Source organism: Eptatretus burgeri, chromosome 11 (assembly GCF_056783735.1).
Source record: "Eptatretus burgeri isolate ZD-2024b chromosome 11, Ebu_testis_v1, whole genome shotgun sequence".
NCBI lineage: Eukaryota > Metazoa > Chordata > Myxini > Myxiniformes > Myxinidae > Eptatretus > Eptatretus burgeri.
In genome coordinates, this window is record NC_140971.1 from 68,026,320 (window position 1) to 68,033,819 (window position 7,500).

Below are 7,500 nucleotides of genomic sequence, written 5' to 3' on the forward strand. Positions count from 1 at the left end.
TTCACGGTTGGGATGGTGTTCTTGGGGTTGTACTCGTCCTTATTCTTCCTCCAAATACGGCGAGTGGAGTTTAAACCAAAAAGCTCTATTTTGGTCTCATCAGACCACATGACCTTCTCCCATTCCTCCTCTGGATCATCCAGATGGTCATTAGCAAACTTCAGACGGGCCTGGACATGCGCTGACTTGAGCAGAGGGACCTTGCGTGCGCTGCAGGATTTTAATCCATGATGGCGTAGTGTGTTACTTATGGTTTTCTTTGATACTGTGGTCCCAGCTCTCTTCAGGTCATTGACCAGGTCCTGCTGTGTAGTTCTGGGCTGATCCCTCACCTTTCTGATGATCATTGAGGCTCCACGAGGTGAGATCTTGCATGGAGCCCCAGACCGAGGGAGATTGACTGTTATCTTGAACTTCTTCCATTTTCTAATAAATGCGCCAACAGTTGTTGCCTTCTCACCAAGCTGCTTGCCTATTGTCCTCTAGCCCATCCCAGCCTTGTGCAGGTCTACAATTTTGTCCCTGATGTCCTTAGACAGCTCTCTGGTCTTGCCCATTGTGGAGAGGTTGGAGTCTGATTGATTGAGTGTGGACAGCTGTCTTTTATGCAGATAACGAGTTCAAACAGGTGCAGTTAATACAGGTAATGAGTGGAGAATGGGAGGGCTTCTTAAAGACAAAACTGACAGGTCTGTGAGAGCTGGAATTCTTACTGGTTGGTCGGTGATCAAATACTTATTTCATGCAATAAAATGCAAATTAATTATTTTAAAATCATACAATGCGATTTTCAGGATTTTTGTTTTAGATTCCGTCTTTCACGGTTGAAGTCTACCTATGATAAAAATTACAGACCTCTACGTGCTTTGTAAGTGGGAAAACCTGCAAAATCGCCAGTGTATCAAATACTTGTTCTCCCCACTGTATATATATATATATATATATATATATATATATATATATATATATATATATATATATATATATATATATATATATATATATATATATATATATATATATATATATATATATATATATATACAGATATATATATATATATATACATATATATATATATATATATGTTTATATATGTCTATATATGTATATATATATATATATATATATATATATATATATATATATATATATATATATATATATATATATATATGTATATATATATATATGTATACATATCTATATATATGTATATATATATATATGTATATATATATATATATATATATATATATATATATATATATGTATATATATATATATGTATATATATATATATATATGTATATATATATATATATATATATATATATATATATATATATATATATATATATATATATATATATATATATATATATATATATATGTATATGTATATATATATATATATATATATATATATATATATATATATGTATATACATATATATATATATATATATATATATATATATATATATATATATATATATATATATATATATACAGTGGGGAGAACAAGTATTTGATATATATATATATATATATATTTACTCCAATAAGCAATAGCACGTATCCTGTTTCCTTATTTTAATGTCCACAACATTGTTTTGTGACCTTTTAAGGTTATGCAAAGGTCAAATTTTGAAAGTAGTTGAACGAAACCGGGTTTTCGACATTTTGCAGCTAATAACCTGTCACTCGTACCACATCATGTTGATCATTTTTATAACTTGGTCAAACATTATCACATTGTCTCATCCTTGTCTTCTGAAACAATCGTCATCATCAAATACCGCTCGGGACGAAAATGAAAGATTGAGCTCCGTGGGGCTATGCAGGTGCCATTGGGCTAACCAAATACCGAAACCCCTGCCAGATTCGACAAACCCCCTCGGAGAAGATGCAAATTGAAATTGGCTACCCCCTAAAAACACGTTTTTTGGGTGTGGCTCCACCCATAATGGGCGCAGCACGCCCATTTCAGGAAAATACAACTAGATCATGATATAAACCTCCCACCCAAATTTCATCAGGATTAGATCAAAACCCACGGAGCTATGCTCGGGACAGACAGACAGACACACACCAATAACGAATATAGTGGTCACTTACTGACTCGTGAACCAATAGACAGCCTGCTTATGTGTTATTTGGGTGTGGCACATGCATTTAAGTGCAAACGTCCATTTCCTGCACTATCATTTCCCCCTTTTCTGTCCTTCCCACTCATCGTGCTTGTGTGCCATTCTCATTTCATTTAATTTACTCAATACCCAGAACCATTTCCTTATCCCTTACGGTCTTACCATTCCTTTGACGTACTCGTCTGAACCACTGGTTCCCAGAATCAGCTAATTAGTGCTTCAAGGGCGAGCAGCTGATCACGTGCCAAAAAAGAGAGACACACCGACCAGGCTACTAAAGAAAGTCAGGTTTGGACCATGAGCCACCATGAAGGGTCAGTGCAGATGGAAGTCTGAGCTATTCCAGAAAAAAATTACTTGGATAATAGTCTGACCACAAAATGTACCGGTGTGGTTGTGAGGTCTGGATGAACAGGCGTGGGTGGCCCATTCGCTGTGGAGGTAATAAGGAGAGCAGGCTGTTTTGTAACCTCACGTTTTGCATCAATGTGTGCCTTTTGCCATGAGGTCTATATACCCTGCACGACATGTCTGCACATGCATTTCTCATGACGTACAGAAACAACGAAGCACGGATAAGGATGATAACAGACACGTTTAATTGGAATGGATCGAAATGTTGTGTTATTGGTGAACGATCGTTTGTAATAGCAATTCCCCAATCTATGGAACCTCCTTCCAGAGTTCCAGACGCCGTTCGTTTCCACTCTTCCCTCCAGAGTTCCAAGCTGGCAGTGCACCGCCACCCCATGCATTACCCCCATATACCCATGATCTTTATTACCCCCATTAACCTTTCCTAAACGAACCTCTTACTTGCTAATGTCAGTGTCACTGTGTCAGTGTCAGTCTCAGAGACAATATATATACATATATATATATATATATATATATATATATATATATATATATATATATATATATATATATATATATATATATATATATCACTCTCTCCTTTTTGTGTTGGTTAATCCCTTGCTGGTTGTGCCCAATTATTGCCCCGCTAACCCACTCGCTGTCAGTTCAACCTTGTCCTTCCATGAGCCTCGTTCTTGTTAAAAAGTGATAGGTATGATCATTATGAATTGGACAAGTCATCAGTGTCAATAAGGATGAGTAAATATGTTGTACTCTAATTATAGTGTTCGAGTCATACTGTTTCCGGTTGTTCGAACAAGTTCTAGATGATGTGTAAAGTCAACATTTAATATCTTACCATTTAATATCTTCTTCTTCTTCTTTCGGCTGCTCCTGTTAAGGGTCGCCACAGCGGATCATCCGTATGATCCGCATAGTGATTTGGCACATGTTTTACGCCGGATGCCCTTCCTGACGCAACCCTGGTCGCCTCAAACGACACAGGGATATGGTACACCTATTTTAACCGGGGTATACACCGGCCCAGTATACTGGTACTCATTTCGCCGACCTCGGAAGGATGACAGGCTGAGTCAACCCCCTGGTGTATTAATTCAGTGGCCCAACGGGGCTTGAACTCAGGACCTTTTGGATCCCAAGCCGCTGCCCTAACCACTGCGCCAACACCAGGCTCATCTTACCATTTAATATAGACATTTTAAAAAGGTATTTACTCATCGCGTTACGTTGTCGTTTTGTTGTTTTTTTAGTATTGGGGTAAATATCCCTGCCTGTCACGTGGAAGACTGGGGTTCAATTCCCCAGCAAGGAGGTTTTTATTTGAAATTTTCATTGACTGCCTGTACAACCTTCTTACTCTTTATGCACTATTTCTCGTGAATGTAAATAACTAAAACGATGATCCACAAGATGGCCACACAATGAAAAAGATTTCCTCAAATGATCAACATTTTGATGAAACAATTTGCTTTCCCCCCTCTCCCATCTGAGCCGGATGTGAGATCAGCCATATGTCTTTACATGACTTTCAAAAACTACATGACTTTCAAAATGACTTATTCCAAACCAGCTCGGTGTGCATGCGCAGACACCCCGAGAAATGGTGGTGTTCGGGGTGCCATAAAGTATAGTGTGTGTGTGTTTGAGTGAGTGAGTGAGTGAGTGACAGAGACAGAGACACAGAGAGAGAGAGAGAGAGAGAGAGAGAGAGAGAGAGAGAGAGAGAGAGAGAGAGAGAGAGAGAGAGAGAGAGAGAGAGAGAGAGAGAGAGAGAGAGAGAGAGAGAGAGAGAGAGAGAGAGAGAGAGAGAGAGAGAGAGAGAGAGAGAGAGAGAGAGAGAGAGAGAGAGAGAGAGAGAGAGAGAGAGAGAGAGAGAGAGAGAGAGAGAGAGAGAGAGAGAGAGAGAGATGGATTGTTGCCTAAAATGGCTCACACGGATTCTAAAAGAAGCTAAAAATACTTGGAAACTACCCGAGAGAAAGGGCTGTGCCTCCGCACAACGAAAAACTTGGAGAACGTTCTCAGCTCGCCGAACGGGCAGCTGCCTGTACTGCAAACTCCCAACCATGTGGGCCGGTGCAAGGCCCGAGTGGACGGACGTGTGTTACACAAACCCTCGACGGATCGCCACCGGCGAATGGACTTGAACATTACGGGAATGCCTCCTGTGAACATGGCAGGCTTAATGATTTATTTATTGGACGTCTGCAATTGGAAAGATGATTCTGTGTGTCATTACCAAGTAACAGTATTGAACTCGAGAAAGGACGTCTTCGCAACGTGAAAATACCTGATGCTTTTGAGTGTCTGGATTGGGTGATTCTGAACACCGATGGGAAGCGTGTATCTCGGGCTTGCCAATGTACAGGGTAAGTTTAAAATGATGATATTTACTATTCATCATATTCCGAGGGAGCAGGTGGGGTTGGGAGCTCCGGGAGCCATGACGGCTGTTATAAATACAAGTAATAAAATCTTTCTTTTTTAAGATAAAAGGATGTCGGAATGTTCCTCCAAAAAGTATGTAAACAAGACATGGATGGTCGCAAGAAATGATCATGTGAAACCATCCCTACATCTTACTTTGAATAACGGTTGTCCCTAGAAAAGACAAAATTATATTGAACACACACACACACACACACACACACACACACACACACACACACACACACACACACACACACACACACACACACACGTGGGGGGGGGTCACAATAATCTGGAAAAAAGGAGTGCTTGGGAATGTGGTCTTTCGGGTAGAAGAGATCACAAGTATGGATGGTGGATGACCTGATGTAGTGTATGGTGTATGAGCAGCAATCTTGAAGCCTTGGAGGGAAGAATGGGCCTCAACAAAGAGGGGAAGTTGGTTCCACAGGTGACAGAATAGAGGAACAAATGAGTGGAGGTTGGCCGTGTGTGCCTTGCAGAAACCTGAGAGGGACAGAACCAAAAGAGGGCAGAGGATGCAAAACCAAATAGGAGACAGTAGAATACAGAGGCCATCAACCTCTCTGCAATGTGAAAGTAACAGGCCAAGACAGACACTCAGCTTCGTCATGAGAGATCCAATGATTTTGAGGGCCTTGCTTCCCATAGCATCAATAATGGCAAGGTGTGAAGCAGGGGCACCAGTCCAAAGGAGAGAGCAGTACTCCATCAAGCTGCAAATGAAGACCTTGTAGAATGTAGATTGTCAAAACTTCAGACTGGCCAAGGAAAGACTGTGCACAACAAAGCATGCCCAGTTGGGGGGTGATTTTTGAGGCCATCTTGGAAATATGGTCTGCCAAGAACGATCATGGCTGTTGGTGAGGCCCAAACGTTTAAGTGACTTAACCTCTTCACGTGGTTTGTTTAGGAAGTCAATGGGAGGGTTTGCCAGACTGTCCTTTCAGAGAGACAGGATGAGTGTGTGGGATTTATCAGGGTTGAAAGACATATTCCAAGTGTTGGACCAGCTCCTGATTCTCTGAAGGTCTGCAAAGAAGGAAGAGGATTCTGCGAGCCTGTCTGAAGGATGATAAATTATTCAACAGTGTGGAATCATCAGCAAAGAGTTAAGCAGGATATTCCAGGGAATCAGGAAGATAATTGATGAAACTGAGGAACATGACTGGGCCCAAGACACTGCCTTGGGGTACTCCAGCATTGACAGGAAGAGGAGATGAGAAGATTCCATAAAGAGCTACACACTGGATACAGAAGTGAAGGAAGTCAGTGATCCATGAAAGGAGGAGGCCTTGGATGCCATAAGCATTGGAGATCAAGGTGGGGTGCCAGTCTATATAAAATACTCTTGGTCAAAAAGACTGGGTCTTGGCCACTTCACATCAAGGTACACCAAGACTTCAAGGTCTTGGCCTTGTATACCATGTATGTCAACTCGTTGGCGGCTCGATGATACAGTCCCTGCAGACTTGTTACTGGTTTGATGTTCTTCTCCTGCTTTCACTCCCGACACACTCTGGGCCTTGCGTAGCTAGCTTTCAAATTTGAGCCCTTCTCTTGGCCGGCCAATAGCTGAGCCGCTGCCTGCTGCGTTATCCGCAAACCTGCATTGCAGTCAGCCAATGCAGGGGGTAGTTAACTGCCATGAAGATGTGTAGATTTCCATGTGCTGTTCACCTGTGGCTGGATTGCTAACTGCTGCTGTCTACATATTTGCATACGTAATTGGCATATTTTTTATCAAAGTTCATGCATGTAATAGATGAGTTGCCATGATCAATGTTACATCATTCAAGGGAACTTTTCTCCCCAAATTATTCACTTTTGGTTTGATCACAGGAGATGCATCAAATCCAACGAATAACCTGCAATGTGACATATGGGGGCATCAAGGGTGAGCCCATGGTGGAGCATGCCACCCTTCGAATAGCATGCTCTCGTGTCACAATTAAAGATGCCTAATAGGGACCATTCGCAAGATCAAGCCATTGGTCCTGCACCTTCAACAAATCCCCTGGACGGATGTCGTTTAGATTTGACCAACTTGCCAACGGGTCACTATAACACCTGGGAAGCTCGGCCCCCGGGTCAAAGTACTAAGAACCCGATCAGACGATTACTATTCTGAAGATATCCTGATGGGATTTGATTCGCCGTCATTCTCGTTGTCACAATGCACACCATCCACCGAATTGTTAGTTGTGATAAATGAAAAGTAAAACCATGTGAATGTAACGATTGTTTTGGGGGTGGGGTGGGACCATGGGAGGCATTTGTCAACGTCTCCAGTGTCTCAATAATGACAAACAAGTCGGTGGGGACACGCTGCACCTACCCATGACCCCTGCAGAGTAACTATGCCCGTGTTGCTGAATGTGTTTGCAGCGGTTTGTGGTTTTACTGCATCAAACACATCCCCTTAAACTCAGGAACCCAGGCAACGACTCTTGTCTCGACCTGTTATACCTGCCATGCGGTTAGAGTTAAAGTGATATGCATTGCATCTCCGATT